Raw genomic sequence first — 22,122 nt, 5'->3', positions numbered from 1 at the left:
TGCTTATTGCATCACTTCTTCTAAATGCTCCCATTTCTCAGACTGCCTTTGGAGAGGCACTGCTGAACACAGCCCCTGTGCTGCTTCTGAGTGCTTCATCTTCTGCTCCTGGGGCTTGGCTTTTCAGCCAGCCACAGTGACTGTGGGGAAACCCTGAGCATATGATGGGGCCTAAGGGGCAAAAACTCTTCTATTTTTTTTGTCTAGCTGGTAATTGCTGTGGGTGAGCTCTTAGTTTCCTTAGAGAACCAATGAAAGAACAATTAGATAAATGCATAAATCTGTGAAAAGCCTGTCTGTGGGTCGCCAAGCTGGGGAAGTTGTCCTGGAGAAATCTGTGTCAATGGGATTGCTCAGTGTGAGGCCCTCTCTTGCAGGATTGCTGGGGAGGTCATGCCACGAGCTGTGTGCTCACGGGGCCATCCCATGCTCACCATGCCTGTCCCAGCTGCTGGCTGCTGGCTGTTGTCCTGGCTCTGGGTTGGAGCTCCAGCTTGCATGGGTGCCTGAATTGGCCTGGTGCAATGAATGGGTGCAGCAGTGCCTGGCCATGATATTTGGCCAGGGTAGGAAAGGGAGCAAGTCATATCTATTGAGAGCTTTTTGCAGCAGGGTTAAAACAAACAGTAGCCTCACGCTCACAGAATGAATAGCATGGTTAGAGGCTATTTGTTCTTGAGTTCTGTGTGCCCTGAACAAAAAAATGTGTGTAAGATTTATCTGCATATTTAAATGAATGGCATTTCAGTGCAGACTTAATGCTGGTGACTGTCACTGAGATGTACTCTAATATTATTAATAGTGCCTTAGAAGCAAAGGCTGATGCTGAACAATCTGTCCTTGTAGCAGAGGTAAAATGAAGTTTAATGTAGTGGAGGGTCTGTGAACTAACCTACTTTGCACTGAGGTGATTGATGTAAAACACAGGAGCGATGCCCCAAAGCCCATCTCAGCCTGGGCTGTGGGCTGTGCTGCCTGCAGAGCAGGGAAAGGCTCTACATTCTTTGACTATTTTGTGCCTCCATTAGGATTGATAAGCAAGTCATGTTTTGTGCTGCTGCATCTTTGCATTTAGGGTATCCTTTTGAGAGGAAAAGAGCTTCCAGTAGTCCTTTGTTCCTGTCAGGAGTGGAAATAGCTACAGCCCAGGTTCCTGGTTCTAGGTGGCAATTGAGGAGAGCTACTGAGAGCTGAGCACAGTCAACTGGATGAGAGGAAGGGTCCAACAAACAGGAGTGAATAATTCACAGCCCTTTTTGCTTAGATAACCACCATAGGTGACCAAACATGTCTGGTCTTCTGGTTTTGTTATTCCTACTCCTACTCTTTCTGGCTGTAAATATTCTAATGCTGCAAAATTAGGTGTCCTGTGTGGTACAGTGAGAACCTGACCTTGTCAAGCATTGCATGTTCTGGACAGGAAAGAACTGAATGAGATTTTCCACTTTGCCTCTGTTCTGTTGAATCAAAAGGATTGTTCTACTTACCTTTCTCAGCCTCTTCAGTGCAGTCAGGAAACATCTGAAGGAGCACAAGGTGAAAGAAGATAATCTGAAAAACCTTAGATTGCTTCTTTTTAGTGCGAGGACCAGACAAAGTTTTGGGTCTTCATTAAATTGCTATGATGAAGAAGCACTTAGAGGGAAGCAAGCCACAGCCTGTCTGTTTAAACTGTTGCTGTGAGTTAGAGGAGGTCACACAAGTTGTTTCCTGATGTGGAATTCCTATGGCTGTATCACCATGTTCCTCAGCTGCCTGTAAGGAAGAACTCTTCCCTCTCTTAAGAGGTGAGAAAGACATTGAGAAATGGCACTCAGGTAAGAGGCTTACACTAAAGGTGCTCGCTTGCTCATGCGCAGAGGCGAAGGATGAGATGAAGCAGCTTAGAATGGCAATGGATGAATATTCAGGATCATTTCTATAAGCTCCTTATGAAAGTGCCAGTTCTAGAAGCTGAAACCTTTTAACTCAAATCTTATTTTATTTATGTAATTTTGATTCTAGAAGATACCCTAGCTGTAAGCATGTGTTGCTTGATCCTTTCTGACAGCCCAGTGCCCACAGCAGAGAATTGCTTTCTGTTGAATTCCCAGCTCTTAGGTTTTGCAGGAGGCATTGGGCATTGGGCACAGCTGGCTTTTGCAGCGCTGCATGCCAGAACCTCAGCTGAGCTGGGGGCCCCGGCTCTGCTCCTGCGTGCACTTGAACAGCATGACAAAGCTTTGGTGTTAGGCAGGCTCAGCATGACTGCTGCCCAGCCTGCAGGGACTGCTGTGCTGAAGCTGACAGTGAAGATGAAGTGGAGGAGAAGAAGGATCACCCAGTAGAGCTTGTTAAAGGCAAATGGCTCATGCTGAGTGTTGGCAAAAGCAAGGTCACAAATGGTGAAAAAGTGACTGTAGTGGTAAATGCTGACTTTCACACCCCTAACTAGCTGCTGTCAAAGCTGATTCAAGACAGTAATTCAGCTGTGCAGTGTTGAATCAGCTGGTCCGTGGGGGAAAAAGGAGAGTCAAACCTCCACAGATGATTTCTAATGGGTGGGACAAGTTGTGTAGAGCCCTAAGTGTTGTTTGTGTGCCACGTCTGCTCCACCAGTGATGGAGGATGGCTGGGTTGGGAGTAAAGGCATTGTCAAGTGGGATTCTGTAAAGGAAAATATCCACACTTCTCCTCAGATGGGTGATTAACCCTGTGCCCTGACAGAGGCTGCAGTGCACCAGAGAAATAATTTTGCATTTTTAAGATGAAACGTCTGATTTCTAGAAAGTTTGGAAAAGTTACAAAACCTATCCCACAGCTGTGTTGCTTATTAACCCAGCTGTTTTTGTTAGCAGAGTATTTCTTTTGCTGGGCTATTTCCTCTGGTATAATCCAGAGGAATCTGAAACAAGACCATTAGTATGAAAATGCTGGTGAAACTGAGAACTGTAGTTAACCCACTGGGAATATGGAACATTTTCTAAGTCTGCATAAATCCTAAGCATGAATCTAGTTCAATAGTGTGCTTCCTAAGACTTGTCTTAAGTAGATCTATTGGAAAGGAACAGACACATCTAGTAAATGTAGACAAAGAGGTATGGGAACCAGCTGGAATATTTCTGTATTGTTCTAAAAAAGCATGTGACTTTTTTTCACCATCTGTTTTGAAGATATCTTGCTAGGAATGAATGAGTTAAGGTTGCTTCAGGAATGGAACTGGGTGGAAGTTATGGGACAACAGACATGTCCAGCTGATAACCCTCGGAAGTTACTACATGGGCACAGGAGATGAGCAGAACACTTGAGAATTGCACAAATATGAACAAAAACAAAGGGAGATTTAATCCATGGGACTTTTTAAAAGGTCAAAATGCAGCATGATCTCAGGGAAGTTACTGGAAAAAAACTGATAAAGTCAAAAGCCAAAATGCAGGGCAGGTCTGCCAATGTGGAACTAATCTGCTCCATTTATTTATATTTCCACTCAGTGCTTGTGTTGTAAAGAAATATTATTTGAGGACTGAGTACCACTCACGTTTCATTTATGCTTGATAAGATTTTTTTTTTTCCTAAAGAAAAATAGTCCTTGTTATGGCTTTGGCCCATGACTTTTTGTCAGCTCCAGAATCCTGGCATGGCTGATGCTGGCAGGGAGCCAGAGATCCCCGAGTCCAGCCCCCTGCTGACACTGAGGTCATCTACAGCAGTCTGCCCAGGACCACCTTCACTTGGATTTTGAATGTCTTCAAAGGATGGAGACTACATCCTCTCTGGGCAACCTGTCCTAGTGCTTCCCCACCCCCAGAGGAAAAAAGTGGCATTTTTCTCCTCTTCCTTCTCCTGTGTCATCTTTTGTGTAAATGCAATTTCCCATGTTTCATCTGCACCCATTTCCTTTTGTTCATTCTGGTTGCACTGAGGAGAATTTGGCTCCATCTTTGCTTCCTCAAATCACAATACCATTGTTCCTTTTACTCAGTTTCACTTTCCAAACACAGGAGATGACTTTTCTGTGCATTGCTTATATGTTTTGCTAATACCAGAAGTGTAATAATATAAGATGTCTCACCCATCTAGGCTTTATTTTAAAGTACTGCAGTTATCTGTGGTCTGACCCTGCTTACGTTACACGCAAAGGGAATCTCAGAATGTCATAAGTGCCAAGTTAAAAACGTTTAATACCTATGTGAGATGCACTGTCATCACTATAAAATGCAAGCGTTCCAAAACTAAGCAAGACTTAAAACCTGAAAAGCATATTGACAAAAATAATTTGGTAAGGCTGAAGTCTTGCTTCTTCAAGAGATTACCAGTGCACAACACTGGGATTCAGTCATGATGCATTTCTCTGCTCATTGCACTTAAATTAACAAGATTTTTGACTGCACAGGCTGCAGGACCAAAGCTGCCAACTGAAAGGGTGGAAAGATTTGCAGTATGTAATTCCAAATGCATCGACCAGACTGACAGCAGTTTAAAAGTGAAGATGGGATCTGTTTAAAATTTTTCTGAAGAGTGACCCTGAACCCTCATTGCAAAATAATATGCTAGAAAACATGTATTATCATACATGAGACACAGCAATGTCTGAAGAGAAGTTTTTGCCAGAATACATCAGAAGAGTAAATTCTTTTTACCACAGTCTTGAATATACCAGGCCTACAGCTGCCACCTATGCCACATTAAAAAACAAGGAAAAAAAGAAGGCAGGACTGAGTTTGTGGTAACAGCAGTGGCAGTAAAAACTATATTTCTGTGTATGATGGGAGGGGAACTTTACCTCTTTCTGCTTTCCATTGGTCCCTCTGGCACTGTGCAGCCTTCTCCATCTGCCTCACTGTGCCCTCCTGTTTATCCTTATTTTGTTGTGTGACGATTACGTGAGTGGGTGGACACCTCAGATGTGTCTATCTGGAGACAACCAGAATAGTCTCAAACTGACATCTGTGCATCTCGACTTTGGAGGATAAATCCAGCTAAGTAACATGAAAAATATGCCATTTTCACCATTATGTTGTACAGATCATGAGGAATAAGAAAAAGTGAAAGTAGCACTTATGTGCCATAGATCTCCCTAAAAAAAATGTAGGTATAATAACAGCAACAACAGAAACGTTGGTGTATTGAAGGGAGGCCTGAACCCTGAAACAAAACACGAAACATCCCCATGTAAAACAGTGCTGACAATTTTATAAATCAGCTAATCAGAAAAAGATCATTTTCTAGTGGATACATCATTAAAAAAAAGCTGGGGATCCCCCCCACTTTAATTAATATTCAATGACACGAGCATTTTTGGTTCTGCAAAGCTACTGAATTGTCACCTACATGTCTCACACTGCCCTGGTGACTGATTTTGAAAATGTGGGTATCAGTTCTCTGATTTGGAAAGAGCTGGCAGCACACTGCAGCTTGGCTTGCTCGTGGTGCTCTTACACAGTGAGTAGGGGTAGGTGAGAGGAGACCTGTTAGCCATCCTCACCTGATTAAACTAACACAGGCTGTGCTGCCAGACGTCCTGGAAACCACAAAAGGAGAGAGAATTGGATGTAAGGGGAAAGGAGCAATCCAGTACACCCCACGGAGCTCTAGTTCTACAGCTTTCTTCTACACCATGTCCACTTAAATGTCACTGAAATAGAAACATGAACAAAATCCATCGGCAGAGCAGGACTTACTCAGGTACATGAAGCAGAAAACATTTAATGAGGAAACTGGTGATACTAAAGTACATCATAAAACACAATTATTGACCTCCTAATTTAATGAAGCATTGCACCTCATTCGAACAAGCCATTTGTGCAATAGAATAGTTTAGGAAATAAGAGACCTATTTTTATCTCCCAGTAGTTTAAAATGGTTCCAGAGGTGAAAACAAAATAAAAAAGCAAGGCCATGGTGATGTCAAGCTAACTGTCCTCAGGTGAGGAAAGATTTTGGATTTGCTAATTCGTGATGTGCCTTGGCCATATGGGGTTTTTCCTCCCTTCTATTCCACCACCCCTTCCAGTTTCTGAGTTTCTGTATACAGGCACCCATAAGTGTAACAGGATTCTACTCTGTACACGTGAGAGGGAAGCACACAGCCAGACTCTATGTCCCAGCTCAGTGTGTATGAAAGCAGATCCACAATTTATGCTGCTGCTGAATAAGTCCAGTGCATTGCAATGTTTAATTTAACAAAGCTTACTTAGAAATAACACCACAAATAAAAGCTAATGGCAGGTTGTTTCACTCTTTAAATGTCTATTAGCTGTTACTTTAAAGAAAGTACAAAGGGCTGAAATTCTGCTCTCCCTAGTTAGTCTGACAGATAAAAGGGGAGGTTGTATATTTCTGATTGCTCAGGTGATCCCACATGATTGCTCTGGGGTGTCAGCTGCTTGAAGCAGCTTTGGCCTGCAAAGGGGAGGGTCAGCTTGTCCCCATGCATAAGCAGGGCTCAGTATAGTGTATAGTCAAGGTGAATGCTCATCCCTTTCATGAGCCCACGGTGGGTACAGATTGCACTCAGCCAGTGTGCCAGTGCCACCTGGCTTACTTGGTTTGTTTTGGAATTAGCACTTGCTTCACAGCTGGGACACAGCACCCAGCCTCCAAGTGCACCTCGACAAATGTTTTGAAGAACACTTTGCAACTGTAACTATGTGCCTGTCAGCCACTTGGTGCCACAAGCTGCTGATGTTTCTTGGGGCAGCTTTGACTTACCAAACAGGTTCTTGAAGCAAGGTTGGCCAAACAGTTTGGTTCATCAGCTCAGCAGTGAACGTACCTCCCAGACTGCCTTGGAACAGTCAGATCACTGGACCTGCCATGAAAACAAATTACCTTGATATAAAAATACTTTTAACCTGTAATTGAATGTTTTTGTCAGGGAAATTGCCGAATCCCCATTTCACATGAACAGATATGTGAGTCATAACAGTTGAGCATGTTTATTGTACATGGCAGTTCTTTTCAAAACACACGTTTAAACAGATGGCTTATGTTGACTATTAATGCAGTTCCTGCAATTAAGTTCAATCTGAACGAAGTCGACAGGGACTGACATTCTATTGACATCAAAGCTGCTGTACTGCATCTTCTCCCTGCGAATGTTCAAATTTGGATCTGCTACTCCAGCCTTCCTGAAATGTCAACTGTGATAAGTCACGATGGAACTGAAGAGGAGAGATAAGGTACCTGGCGTCTTCCTAAATTACTTTTTGACAGGGATTTATTATTTACATATTCACGCTGTTACATTTCAATGGTGAAAGTCCATGTTTGAGCAAATTGCTAGAAATAAACACAGCAGTAGGAAGAAACTTCTCTCTCTCTCTACAGATTTGCTGAGCTCAAGCCACAGGCAAGAGAACTCCCCATACAAGGAACCCAAGTCCACGGTGGTGCTGTGCTCTGCCCACCGTACTGCCCACAAATGCTGCTGTCAGGCTTATGGTCCTGCAGAAATAGGAATGGCCACATACCTGGTGAAACCCAAAGCTCTTGAAGTGCAGCGTTGTATAGAGGCAGGATATTGCAATAGTGACTGGCAGAGGAGCGTGAGAGCAGCTCTGGTGACACAGCCCAGACTACAAAGCTGAGGTTGCTCTGGAGCTTTCTGATATGCAGCCCATATTGAAGTGTTTAAAAATGCCAGAGAGGTTTCTCCTCTAAAAATTTTTTGCAGTCTTTGGAATTTATGTAAACATTCATTCCTGCAGCAAAGTGCTTCATACTTTAGCTGTGCACTATGTGAAAAAATGTCTCCCCTTTTTTTGAGTTAGCTATTATCTTCATTTGACAATCTGCAGGTCTTTCATTGGAAGAAAGACCGAACAATTGTTCCCTTCTCACTGTCTTTTGTCACCAATGATTTTGCAAGCCCATTCTATCATCTGGTGTGTTTTGCAGCCTGAGGGATTCTATGCTATTTTTATCACTTTTTTCTGTATTAACTCATCAGTAATTTACTTACCTACCTCGGTCATTTCCAAACACCTGTCTGCAGCAGGTAATGTGCTAGGCCTGAAGCTGGGTTGGTATGGCTGCAGCTCAGCAAAGAGGGTATCCAGCCCCTAGTGATCCATTTAGGAGTTGCTGACTGTGACTTCTGAAGTGACACAGAAGAATGGGTATAGCTAAGTTCAGTGAATTAGAGTAACAGGAATGTCTATTAGATACTGCTTACCTTTCCCTCCTTCCTTGGTACTCTCCTAAAGCAAATTCCATCTTTACTACTTCTTCTGCTATATTGTTCACTTTCATTTAGTAGTGGGAAAACATACATTTCACACATGTCTTTAGAAAGAGATGTTTTCAAATGTCCTTTTGTTATCTAGCAGCAACCTTGTAAACATGCATGGGAGCAGCTTTCACACAGCCCAGAGCTGTACAGTAGCTATGCTATTTTTCCTATCTGCTCTAGCAGGGCCAGTAACACACATTCTTGAAAGACCTCCAAGTGTCACTGCATGATGCTGGACAAGGCTGAGGCTGAAGCAGAACAAGGTCCCTTCTATTTCCAAGTCTGGCACATGTTCAGTGTTGCAGTGAAACACCCTCCATGCTGGAACTCCACTATCTGTTGGAGCAGAGAGCTCGTTTGCAGTCACACTCATGCAAATACCCAGGCAGCCATAGTCAACATTCTAATTAAGTCTGAACATTGATACACGCAACCTAAACCACAAATAATTACCATTCTTTGAGTGGGATTCGTGGCTGGAATTAAACATCCCACTGTATTTCTGGGAAAGACTTTCTGAGGAACAACATGAAAGCTCTCTGACGAGCAACATGCAGTGCTTAAATCTCTTCTGATTTGTTTTTGATTAGCTTTAACAAAATCTACACCTCATGAGGAAGAGCAACAGCTATAGATCTCATTACGTATGTTCTGACCTTTCATTTCAGTAAATATAATAGCAGTGAACTGTACAGAGTTATTATTTCAGCACTCTCAGATAATAAAAACATCTAACTTCACCAAACAACACTTCACCTTAAACTCCTGAAAACCCACATGCACTCTCTCACCAAGCCAGTGAAATATCCCGGCGAGAGTAGATTTTCTCTCTAGAAAGTGATAGCATTTTAGCTGACCACAGTTCTAGGAAGGAAGTCTTGAACCCAAAGGGAGAACAGCCTGGATGCTCCTCCAGTGAGATGTAACTACAGCAACCATGCGGCTCAGCTATTTGCCTTTACAGAAAGGAGCAAAGTTGTGCTGGAGCTTGATTAAATATTTGTGAAGCTGATTTAACATCCTTTCGCCGGGTGAACCTATCATGCTCTAAACCGCTGTGTAAAAATAACCTATGAAAACAGATTATTTTTATAACTTTTCTTGAAAAATGGCTCCAGAGACGTACAGGTAATGAAGAGGTACCAGAAACATTAGGAAGCTGATTACAATTGTAGCTCATAAAGCTGGTTATTCATGTTGCTTGATATTTCTTGTCATCAGAGCTGGATTTCAGTCATTGCTAACTTTGTCAAATCACAAGTTTTTGGTCTCATGTTTTCTAGCCTGAATGTTAACCTCAGACTGCATTTTAGAGAGAAAATGATTACATTTTCTTGTTTCTGATCAAGCTGTGTGCACATGAACCCTGAAGAGTAATTAAGCCTGTTTTGCCCATGCATGCATGCAGAGTCAGACGTGGCCCATCGAAGCTGCTCTGGGCCCAGCACAGAGCTTGTTATTTTTTTGTGCTTACATTGATCCTGTACTGGAACCTAACGATGTATGATAAGGAGGAGAATGAAGACCAAGAGGAGAGAGGGCTCACCTCAGCGAGCTGGCAGGATGTGGCAGCCCTCTGCAGGAGTGGGTAATGACTCTGGGAAGACAGGGGTGGCTGGGGGGACCAGCCCAGCTGGCCAAGGACTCAGCAGGAAAACAGCTCAGAGAACTGGGGCTCTGAGAAGACAAAAGAGGGAAGAGTCAAACCAGCTGAAGAGGTAAAGCAATAGAGATTTTGGAGGGACTGTAGCTGCACGGGTCAAGATAAGAAAATCAACAATAGCAGCAGTTTCTCAAGCAGCAGAACCAGTTTTTTGGGTTTGAGGATAAAATATCCCAGGCTAATAGAATTTATTTTTTAATGTGTGTTTTCTGAAAAGTGTTTTAAACCAACCTATTTCGAAAGTATAACATCAACATGGTTGCTACCATCACAGGAAGCAGCCAGATCTTTGCTGGAGCAGAAGCTTCCCAAGTTATTTCTGAAGGATATTGGGAGTGGGAAATTGTTGGTCAAAGGGGAGGGGATGATGGGGGAAGGCAGCCCAGGTAGTCACTTTGAGTCAAAGGAAATCTGATGGATGCTGTTGGTTAGCAATTAATGCCTGCAGGTTACATGCGTTCACTGAAGATTTTCTCAAACCCAAATTATGGAACAAATTGAAGGAAAAATGGCCATCTTATGGCCACCACATTTCTTGAATTTTCCTCCCTACTGTGTTAAACAAATGATATCATTGTGCTGGTGCCTTATTTTCATCTTCCTGTTTTTAAGCTTATTGGCATTTCCTCCAGTCCCAGAAAAACTAATTTACTGAGAGATTATAGAGCAGTTAGTTTGTGTTGGTTTAGGCAGACATTCAGATTCTGTCTGACATTGAAGACTAATCTCTACTTCCCTGTGGCAACAAACTAGATAAATGCAACAAACTTTCCACAGTCACAGGGTAAATAAGGATCTTTACAGGTAAAGCAGGAAAATTAGTGTGGTCCTCTTTGAAAAGTTGTTATATGCTTGAAAACAGCAACTCTCATTGTAACCTTGTGCCTGCTGAGCATCAGTAGGGCTCCTGGTTTGTGCTTCCATGTTCTGTGCTGCCAGCTATGAGGAATGGAATGGAGGTCTTTTTGGCAGTGGCCCTGATAAACTGGTAGGCCATGAAGCTTGAGACTCAGATAGAAGTAGGTGTGAATGATGATCAGATGTTTATTTTGTGGCTTGTATTAATTTTGTGGTTTGGTTCACGCTCCCCCCTAGCCTTTGCTACAATGAACAGATTTTGCTTTTTCCATCTAGTCGCAGTCTGTCTGCATGTATCAAAGCACCAACAGGTTTTTTCCTTGCTTATATGTAGAGTATGAACCATCATTCAGGGGGACTTCTTGTGAGGCATCTTGGCCATGCTGGCAGCTGTGACATAGTGGAGGTGGCCTTGTTCTTCTCTGTCATTTGCCTTTGGCAACTGAGTGTGTAGAAAGAGGTGGTGCAAGCAGGATACGCACACCTGTAAGCTACAAAGCAATTATTTGTTGCCTTATGCACATGGTTGAGACTGAAAAGTTCCCAGGCTAAGGAGAGCTGGCAGGGACCTGACAGCAACAGGAGCAAACAGTGTTCTCTTGTTCCCTGGTACCAGCTCACCCTCAGAGTAGCCGAGTTGCCATCCTTGAATCCCTGTTTTTGATTTAGGTCTTTATGCCTTTCCAGGAAGTGACATTCTCCATCTCAACAATCTCGCCTCTGTTTGTAGAGTTCTCTTTCTCATTTTGTCCAGCCCCAGCTGACACACAGCTCTTGCTCACAATCTGGCGGTTTTCTCGGAAGTCTGAGTGGGGATTACGCTGCTGTACTTCCAAACAGAGCCTCAGGTTACAGCGGGCTGAGACCAAAGGAGGAGGGTAACAGAGGAGGTGCTGCCATGGACTCTGCTGTCTGTGGCTGTGCGCTCAGCAGGGTGGCTGGTCTGGGAAATCTGGCACACACCACTTCCCCCCACTCTGTGCTGACACAGAGCTAAAAGCCCATAGCTTGGATTAGGTAAAACTGCATGGAAACCAGTTTGGAGCATCATTAGTGAAGAAAAGGATTAATTCTCTCCTTTGTCAAATACTGACACAACCCTATTTACCAGGATCTGAAGGAACCACCCTGGCACCAGACAGTTCCTGCTTGCCTTAGAAAAAGAGTTATTCATAAGTATCTTCCAGGAAAGTGCTCATCCAGCATTCCTGATGGAGGAGTGAACAGAAAATTTTCATGGCTAAGCTCTGCAGTTTAGGGACAAATTTGAGCTCACAGTGAAGAAAAGGCAACCAGAGGATGTTACAGACCTGTTAAGGATTGATGAGCATGCAAGGAGTCTATGCCAAATATTTCAAACTCTACTCTTATGTTATAAAAATTGATAACTCTTGTGGTTAGTTTTTCTTTTTTCTTTTTTCTTTTTTTTTTCAGTGTGTAATTTATTTTTTAAATGTTATTTTCTTTGCTAAGTATATGACAGCACTGAAATTTTATGAATTGAAATGCTGTGCTTGAAGTGAGAGCAGTTGAATAAAATCATCAGTCATAAAACCCAAATGGTGACCATGAAATTATAACAGATGTGAGAATGAGAATCTCAGGCTGCCTGGACTTATTGAGTAAATGCTGTGCTGGGACACAAGGCAGGGTAATTGCTTGGTTCATCAAGTAGCCAGAGACCCACAGCATGAGAAATCAGTCCTGACATACTCCTAAACCAGTATGCAAGATACATAATAGTGGATGGTTGTGATTTGCAGTAGAGACCATCATGTACTCAAATACCAACCCTGGAGGAGTAAAACCATGATTTACTACAGTAATACATAAAAGAAGACAAATGAAGAGGCTTCTGAAAGGAGACTTAATGTAAGCTGTGCAGAGAGGATTTAAAGAACTCTTATCAAAGACTTGGATGTATGCACCCCTATCCAATGTGTTTTCAAAAAGACTAAGCCACAAAGAAAGTGGTGTGGCTAAACAGGAATGGGAGCCTTGTTAAAGTAAATAAACGTAAAAAAAAAAAAAAAAATCAGACCCAAATAATAAAAATTGAGAAGCGCATAAGCTCTGGTTTTAGAAAAAACTTCCCCCAAAAAAGGAAGCCATAAGAAGTGAGCTGTATCCCTATCATTCTTCAGTTTGCTAGTCAAGCTCTTCTATTATTCTCCTGTACAATATGCTCACCTGACCTCTGAACATGCTAGTGGATACATTTGAATTCATCTTTCTGCACAAGGGGTGGCCTATTCTAATGAAGACCTTTGTTTTTAGAGGTCCTAACTTGTGTTTCATGAAAAATTTGCAAAAGGCTGTTAATTATGAAGACATAATTTAGCTCTGTGTGCTTTTTTTTGGTATTTTATTATTTTAAATGATAAGGGTAAATATTAACATCACAGAAGCACATCACATAGGCTCAACTACTATAAACTAAATTGAGCAATATTATAATCCAACCAAAATGACAGTTCAGATTAGATCATGCGTTCACAACTTTATGAAGTCATAAATCTACTACAGAATGTAATCAAAGCATGTGCCTACCAAAGAGCAGAATGGCTAATTGTTAATTTTGCACCAGGTGTTTGAAACAGGAGTTGTTTCCCTTTGGTAAAGGCCTGTCTGTAACAGAGGACTTAAGCAACCTGGGATTGCTGGGGCCAGGGTTTGCTGCATGAATTGTATTGACTGCGAGAGAGGATAAAGCCTCTTTAGCCAGGGTTGAGAAACTACAAAGATCTAAGCAGGCCCTTTGCCATTTTCTGCTCCAATACTTTCTCCTGAAAATCTCATTGCCGTTGCAGAGCTATTGTTTACCCTTTCATTATTTGTTGCCTTTACCTACATGAGCACAAAGCTTGCCAATGGTTTTGCATAAAAGTTCATCTCTGGACCCAGCCTCAGGACCAACAGTGGTAGATCAATATTGCCAACTTTCAGATCACTCTGTTTGATCTCCATTTAATCAACAGGATTATGAGCTGAGGTTTGCTTTTCAGCTAATTATGGACTGTCTCTACAAACCAGTACTGTCTGATTTTCTACACTGGCTGACAGTCAAGTTAATTATGCACTTTGGACACAATCTGTGGAACCCAGTCCTCTCCAAATGGGAAATCTTCAAACTTACATCCTCTTCAGAGCTGGTGCTCACCCATCTGTGCTACAAAGGAAAATCTCAGAAAGAATCCAACTAGGTTAGGTAACTGGAAAAATTCTTCTTTTTTTATTTTTAGTTCATCTGAGAACACGTAATAATTTATGTGCCAATTGTGTTTTTCAAGATTATTCTTCTGTGTCCACTGAAGTTTTGGAGTTTCTGTGTAATCTGAACACATTTTCTTTCATCAAAAAATGTACAAATCTAAACTGCTGTAAATATACCTAAGTTGCCATGTCTAGTCTTTACAGTATGTAAATGGGTATTTGGAGTTTGCACTATTAAAATCCCAGTCTAAATTCTGTGGTTACATATTCTTAGTGCTTCTTACATATTCAGTAAAAGCTAGTGTTATACAAAATATTTTAACTGAAAAATATATTTCTATACAGCTTATTAGCATTAACTGTGGAAAAATTGGAAAAAAACCCCTTTTTTTCCAATCATAGCCTAAAAAACTCCTATATGATTGAACTGACTGATGCCTTAATTAATTATGAGATGCTTTTATCTTTTCCTGTCTACACTGATTCCCAGAAACAGTGGTGCTTCTGCACACAGTTTAACTCCCTTGTAAACACACCCATCTGCTCAGTGTTTTCCTTCCTGCATAACTTTTACCTCAGTGGTAAAAGCAGCTGACTGAGGGCATTAGGCAAGAAATACATCTGTTCCTGCAGATCACCTTGTTAAAATGAAATGGGAAATCAGGCAATGGTGATTCTCTCAGATGATCCCTATGTTGACAAATGCCAGCTAGAGTTCAAGGGTGTGGGTGACAGGACACTTCAGTGACTACACCTTAAATGCTTCTGTGCCAAAGAACCTTTTTATTTACTCTTGATATGTCAGCCTTGGAGACTGTTATAATTTAAAGTGGCTTTTCTCAAAATTGTGCATTCTCAAAGTCAATAAAATTTGATGTGATTGTTGGCCAAACTGTTGTGTCATGAAAATCATTATTATTCCACTGACTTCAAATATTTTTCTTGGTCTCAAGAGAAGTAGTGTCATCTTCAGATTTGACCATTTTAATGGCAGAAGTACACACAGAGTGTTCCTATGGAGTTTAGAGCAGCGGAAGGATCATTCCAAACTCTGATAGAGACTGGGGGTGGGCCCCTTTCATGCTGGTGACAAGTTTCAGAAGTAGGATGCCAGCAAAATTCAGCTCACCAAAGGCACTTATACTGACCGGCTCTGTACTTCGTACACAAAAATCTCATGCTCCCGGTTTTATTCCATGGAATTTTCCAAGAGCAGCTATCAGTTTCACAGGTCCCAGGGCCTCTACAGGAAAGAAATGTCACTGCAGACCAGACAATTTCAACTACACAGTCATAGTTCCCATGGTATTCTTGTGCTGCTATACTAAAATGCTGAATACAGAATCTGGTCTGCTGGTTGCTGTAATGGCAAGTGTTTGTTGTGCTCGCTGTTCTCATGAAGTGAACGCAGACAAACGACATAGATTGTGTGTTTTGTGGCAATGGTACCCTTAGGTGTGCTCAGCTGCATTGATCCTCATAGGAGAACACTGTCTCACCAGGGAGTTTGCCAGCTTTCAAGCTGAATTGCATGAATGAGGCCATGCATCTCCATGCTGACTTCAACTTTTTCTAGAGGATCACGAGATATCTTCCACGTTTGGCAGTCTTGGTTTTTAAAGTGAGGATTGACTGTTCTATTCTTACTAATTCTAACTCTGTGTAGATCTTATCCTGTGCATTTTAGAGGAGAGAGAATAAAAATTGAAATGACACAGACTGTCTGCAGGAGAAGTGCTTCATGTTGGGACAAAACACCTGGGTATCTACCCAGGACAGAATCTGGTATTACAGAGGTGAACAAGTTGAATAAGTGCAGCACGGACAGGCAGGCTACAAGGTGTGCTGGAGACTACTATTTAGAGATGTCAGCAGGATCAAAAATATTTAGTTTGGTATTTAAAGGATTTTTAAACTGAAATTAAAAATAAAGAAAGGTTTGAACATGAGTGGTTTCTGATCTAGCAGTGGAATTCACATAGATCCCTGTGTCCATGCAGGTAACCCCTTTATGTGACAAGGATTTGATTTAATGTCTAAGGTAACAGGCAACCCGATGTGTGTCTGTAGTTCAGGATTACTACTTTGCATTCTTTAATGCATAAACCAAGAGATTTGTCATTCCAATTATCTGATTTGCACAGACTACTGCAGCACAGCACATGAGTGCCTAATTCAGGTACATGTTTATTTAACACAGAACTTCTTTGTCATAGTAACACCAGGGAAAAAGTACATATGGTTCCTGCTGTCAAAAATAAAGATGTAGAAGCAGCAAGCAGAGGCTCCCAATTTCTTTCTCATCTGCCAAGTACAACCTTCCACCTAAAAAACCTAATCACCTGTAAAAGGTAGTTGTTAAGCTATTATTTTATTAGGTATTATTAAATAGCTTCCCCCGATAAGTGACTGCTTACAATATGTACAATAACTTAAAATACCATTCGTATCCATAGGCTTCAGCCTTTCCAAGTCACGTATGCTGAATGTGCAGAGGGTTAACGTTTCAAGAGAAAGGCAAGCTTCAGAAATCAGGTTCATCTATAAATAGCTTCATTATTGAATGTTGTCATTTAGGGCTACAATATTTTGAAAATATTCGTAAATATTTTGAAAATTTGTAATACTTTGAAAATTAAGGGTTGGTGTTTTCCAGTATTTTCTACAAATAATTAACGTATACTTTAGGCCAGGTTGCCTTTATTGCTTCCTAAGCAGCATACAAGAGGCTGTGGGGACAATCCACTTTGTACATAAAAGGTCACAAAGATTGGGATACAGCTAGAACTGTCAAAAAAAATCAACCTGAGGAGGATGTTGCTAAAGAACTCAATTCTTTGGCATTTCTTCCTCTCTGTTTTTATGGAGAGCTTTTTATTCACAAAAAATGAAGTGAAGGACAAGGAAAAGGAAGTGGCACTAATTTGTAGGAGAGCTGTACCTAACAAGAAGCCTTTCTGCTGAGGCTACCATGACACTCCAGTGCCACTTTCTGATTTGGCACAGTTGTATTACAGCCTTGAAAAACATGGGTTCAGCACAATCTGAGTGTCAAACTTGACAACTACAACCGTGTTATGAACTATCACTATTAAAGTTTCCAATGGAAGTGAAGCCAGGATTTCACTAGAACACTATCAATACTTAGATAAATCTCCTGTTTTGGGTGGTGGCAGTGTTGCACTGTCACATTGCCTGTGGTGAAAAAGTTGCAACTCTTGGCTACAGCTTTAAGTATCTAAAAGTTAGAAAAAGCCAAAAAATACTGAAGTTCCAGAGAAGATTGGAAGGCCAAATATAAGAGTGACATTTGAGGCAGACTTTTGGTCTTAAAATCAGGCTTCAGCTGCTTAGTATCTCTTATCTGTTGAGAAGAACTAAAGAATTTAAGGGTAGATACTCAAGTGCCTCCCTTCTGGAACAACTGATGACTTGCTACTTACATTTGGCTACATACCTACTGCTTATGTGAGAATCCTGGTCTAATAAATACCCCAATTATGCATATAAAACAATAAAGTTGGAATGGTAAATGTGCTTATCTTCAATTGAAATAGAATAAACCCTGAATTTAGATAAGCTTTAAAAATGCCATTTTAGAGTTAGTTCCTCATATGAAAGTTAGTTTCAACAATTAAATGGCAATGTAAAGACCTTGTTTTTCTGTGATGAGAGACTACAGTAACCCTCAGTCTTTGCAATCTTGCTGAGGTGTGTGGAAAGATGATCCCCAAACCCAGCAATTTACCCTCTCTTGAGTGAGGCCTTGCAGGGTCTGGAGAATGTGTGACCCACTGGGGAGTGGCCTCCACAAGTTCAGCTTTGAATAGCAGATTTTGCACCCGTTGAAGCACCCAGCCAGTGTACAAGAGGGTCCAGAAGAAAAAGAACCTATTTGCATTAGAAATCTGCTCAAAAGACAATAATTCTCTCATTATGACTTAGTGGGTTTTGCTGGAGGACTCTTCCAATGTCCAAGTGAATGTGCAAAAAAAGAGAAATTTCTAGGAAGGGCAATGGCTTGGCTTTGGATTAACAGATATTTTTGTGTGCTTCCACAGTGAATAAATGCAAGTCCTTGTCCATGAATGAATTTGCACTTATAATTTAAAATACATATGTTTCCAGACTAGACTACTATTGCTCCATTCCCCACTTAAAGGCAGAATATTCATTAAAATAAGCACATTTTTATTTCCACCAATTTTCTACCTAACTAGTGGCATTTTCACCTTCACAGCACATCACTGAAACAAAAAGCTATGACTATCAAAAATTCTGTCAGACAAACCCTCATGAAAAATTAAGTTAGATTCTTCTTCTGATAGATCTCAGGTGTTTTTTGAAGATTCCCTGGCTCAGGACAAAATACAGCAATGTAATTTAGATTCCAAACTTCAGCTGATATGACATGCATGTGATCCATACTGATAAGATAAATGAAGCCTCTTGGCCTAGAAATTTCATGCAGAAATGCAGATTCTACAATAAACCTTTCAGATGCTGATAAGGTGCAGTAGATAAAGGAAATGGTTCTTCAAACTCTATTGAAAACCAGCTGTCACAGTCAGACAGACACGGAGCTGTCATCATCTGTGGATACAGCATTATTTTATACCATGTGGTGTTTACACTTTGTGTCCTTGTTTTTTCTAATCACATGAAAGCTGTAAAGATCTTTGGGTCTAGTCTTTTAACTAAGGTCAGTGGGAATTCCAATTTTTAAAATCTAGATTTCTCTGAAAGTGTATTTACAGAAGCCAGTGAGGATAATTTTATCAAGCAGGGTTTGTCTTGGAGGATAATGGGTGCACATTTATTTATTTATTTATTTATTTATTTAGAAACAGATGTGGCATTTTTATAGGAGGAAGATATAATCATTGTGTTATGATTTAGACAACATGTCTGGTTTAAAATTATTCTAAGAAACAGAACTGGGCTTTCTGCAGATGAATGAAGTTATTTTTATGAATAAGACAGGCTTCTATTTGCATATCATTTAGTTCTTGCATTTTTGTGCACAGCAAGTCTTTTATATTTTGTTGTTGATCACAGAGAGCAAGGACACACAGTGAAGCAGTATCACAGCTTTTTGCAGATGTCAGTTCTTCTCCACTGAGAACTGAGACTCTCCAGCTGTTACAAGGGAAAAGGGAAAGCAGATTGCTGTGTGTTGGCATCTTCTTAGTGCATCAGACATCTTAATACATCTTAATCTGTTGGGTTTACTTACTGCTAATAAGATGAAGTGTTGCAAAAATTCCTAAGAAATGTCTTAATTGTTAGCAGTGTTCTAAGTACTATCAGTTGTTTTAACTATTTTGCTACTCTAGTCCTTATAATTTGGGTGACGTAACTGTTTAAGCACATTTTGTTCTCACTTAATTTCTACAAGTGCATTCAGCACTAATGAAATCTCCTGTGTATTACTTAGAAAAAAGATTTAAAACAGTGCAAAGTGAAGCTATTATAAAAATTTAAAATCAAAAGATAAATAAGACTAACCCCAATATCAAATACTACTATTTTATAGCATACTAAACTTTTCTTTAGAAAAGACAAATTGGCAAGAACATGAATATTGATCTCTTTCATTTGTTAGGTCCAAAATTGTGTTGTTTAAGTATATAGTTACTTCTGAGACTGTAACAATCCAAAATTGTGACAAGGGAAAGCCTCGGTAGCTGGAAGGAATGAAACATCCCTCTTATAATCAGAGTCCACAAGGGACTGGCTGCTCAGAGAGGCAGTGGCATAACTGGGTTTTGGAGATTTTCTAAAGTTGCCTGAACACTTTTGGCTTTTGGCAACCTGATCTGACTCACCACAAAGTCCTCTTATCTCTGTAGACTTTGTGATGAGAGTTGATGCAACATTACCTGGCTGATTTCCCAACTGCTAAGAGGCATACATTCTGTTTAGTGAGGTACAGTGGATAAAATTTGCCATCTGTTCACTCGCCAACAGTCAGAGGGTAGGAGCTGAGACTTTATGATATTAATGCAGTAAAACAGGAGAAGAAAGCTTGGCTATTGAGCTTTCAAGCCATGTACCCACCTCAGATTAGAACTGCTGTGGCTAATATTTATTTATGTGTGCAAGACTGTGTAACAGGCAACCCTAAACAAATACCTGTTGTTGCAGTTATTCATAAAACTGAAGCTCTAAATGATACTTTCAATGCAGATTTCTTGTCTTTTTTTAGGCTTCATACTTTTGGTAAAGGTTTCCCTAAGAAGTTTGATCAAATCTTGCCACATAAAATAGCATACCTACGAAGTTAAGTGTCACAATCTTGTATTTATATTTTTTTTAGTAAATTAGTGCAGTGATGGAATCATCAGATCCTCTTATTTAACAGAGCGCTGCAATAGTATAAAAGAAGCCTTTATACAGCAACTAAAACATGTTTTTGATGACTTTCACCTGAGTAAAACTAATTACTCAATTCTATTGATCAAGCCAATCATTAGGAAAAGGCAAGTAGAGTGCCTGGGGTTTTCCCCAGGCAGAATTAACATTATCTGTGTGTTCAATGAATGGTGGGCAAATACTGATACTTCTGTTTGTCCTGGATCTGTTCTCCTAGATACAGAATCCTTACGTCATACAACTGTGGATGAGGGGGCTTTGGGGTTTTTAAAAATCACAAATGAAAATTCATTACCTAATAGAATGGCAGCAGAAGGTTTATTCCAAATTTCCTGACTTGTTTTCTTCCATTGTCTCTTCCCTGTGGTGGGAAAAGCCAAGACTGTACAAAACAAATAAACAAATAAATTGAACATAAAGGTAGGCATATATATATATATATACATATACACACACACACACACACACACACACATATATATATGTGTATATATATAGTAATAAGGTATGCCCTTTGCCTCTTAACACTGTAAAAAGTGATAAAACCATTTGTGCTGCTTGCATGCTCTGGACTGCACTCTGTGGCTTACCACATATGGTTTGGTAAACTGAAAATGCATTTGATACATGCATTTTGATGAGGCTGAGTGTCCACAATTCAAATAAAGTCAAAAGGGTTCCTAGCCAAGCTCTCTGGATTTACCTTAGCTGCAGCAAGAGGGAGCTTGCTGAAACTCAGGCTGTAACTGAACCTGAGTGGTAACAACTGCTGATTGACCTTTCCTTTGTCAAATATTTTCCTTCAGCTTTGTGGTTTTGTAAATTCTGCTTGCACTAAGGTCCACAATATATTTGAATGCTGTTTAAAGCAATATTTGTCCGACCGTGATCATATTTGTGCGATGTTGATGTATTTTCACATACATTTGAGGGCGAATCCTATTGCTAATATTGTTTTCTGCTCTCTGGAATACATTTTTAGACTGAATGTCGAGCTACAAAGTGCTGTGTTTCCATGAATAATTGAGCTCCTATGAGTTCAGAATGACTTTATGGAACAGTTTGAGATTTGCACCCCAGAGACTTAAAAATTTGTTCCAGGGTTGATATTGCTACCTGCAGGCTCACCGCATGGAGTAGCCTGTTCTTACGAACATTCTCTGCAGTGCTGTTACCTCTAAAACATCTGGGCTTTGAGGTTTTTTTTCCCTCATTTGTTTACTTCCCCTGTGAGCTTCCTGCACTGCTAGATTAACCGTTTGAGCAGTTTTAAAATCAGAAATAGATTTCTAAGGCACTGTAAGCACACCCAGGTTCCGTCAATCCCAGGTGAACTGACGTGAACAACTCGCCCTGGGATGGCACCGGCAGCGGCAGGGCCCCGAACGCGGCGCCGCTGCCCCACACAGGCGGACGGGCGGCACCCGCCTGAGGGGGACCTGAGGGCCGCCGGGCCGCCCGCCTTCCCCGCACCCCGCCAGTCTAACCCGCACGGCTCCCCGGGGCTGCTGAGGAGCCGAGGCGCGATGCCGGTGACGGGACGGTGCCTGCGGGCGAGAAGCTGGGGCGCGGTGCCAGTGACAGGACGGCGCCCGCCGCCGCCGCCGCCGCCTGACGCGGTCTCTTCGCCCCGCGAAGCGCCGGGCGAGCCGCGCCCGCAGCCACGGGTGCGCGCCGCACGGGGGCGCCACGTGCCGCCGCCTCGACCCCGCCCCGCTCCGCGCGCTCGTTGGGCGCCGCGGCTCCGAGCGCCGGCGGCGGGCTCGGGCTCCCCCACGGCCGCCCGGGGTCCGCCCGCGCC

At 41.5% G+C, this 22,122-nt stretch overlaps 1 long non-coding RNA gene across 1 annotated transcript; it reads right to left on the bottom strand.

Annotated features, from left to right (window-relative positions):
* Nucleotides 1-5,338: 5,338 nt before the first annotated feature.
* Nucleotides 5,339-7,547, bottom strand: LOC119704901. The gene is made up of 3 exons (XR_005258095.1): nucleotides 7,452-7,547; nucleotides 6,691-6,790; nucleotides 5,339-5,614 (listed from the first exon to the last, which is right to left on the bottom strand). It is a non-coding gene; the product is annotated as an uncharacterized LOC119704901 (long non-coding RNA).
* Nucleotides 7,548-22,122: the final 14,575 nt, after the last annotated feature.

The sequence above is a fragment of the Motacilla alba genome, chromosome 10, assembly GCF_015832195.1.
Source record: "Motacilla alba alba isolate MOTALB_02 chromosome 10, Motacilla_alba_V1.0_pri, whole genome shotgun sequence".
NCBI classification, from domain to species: Eukaryota; Metazoa; Chordata; class Aves; order Passeriformes; family Motacillidae; genus Motacilla; species Motacilla alba.
Note: the sequence above shows the minus strand (reverse complement) of the source record. Positions and strands in the feature narration are given on the sequence as shown.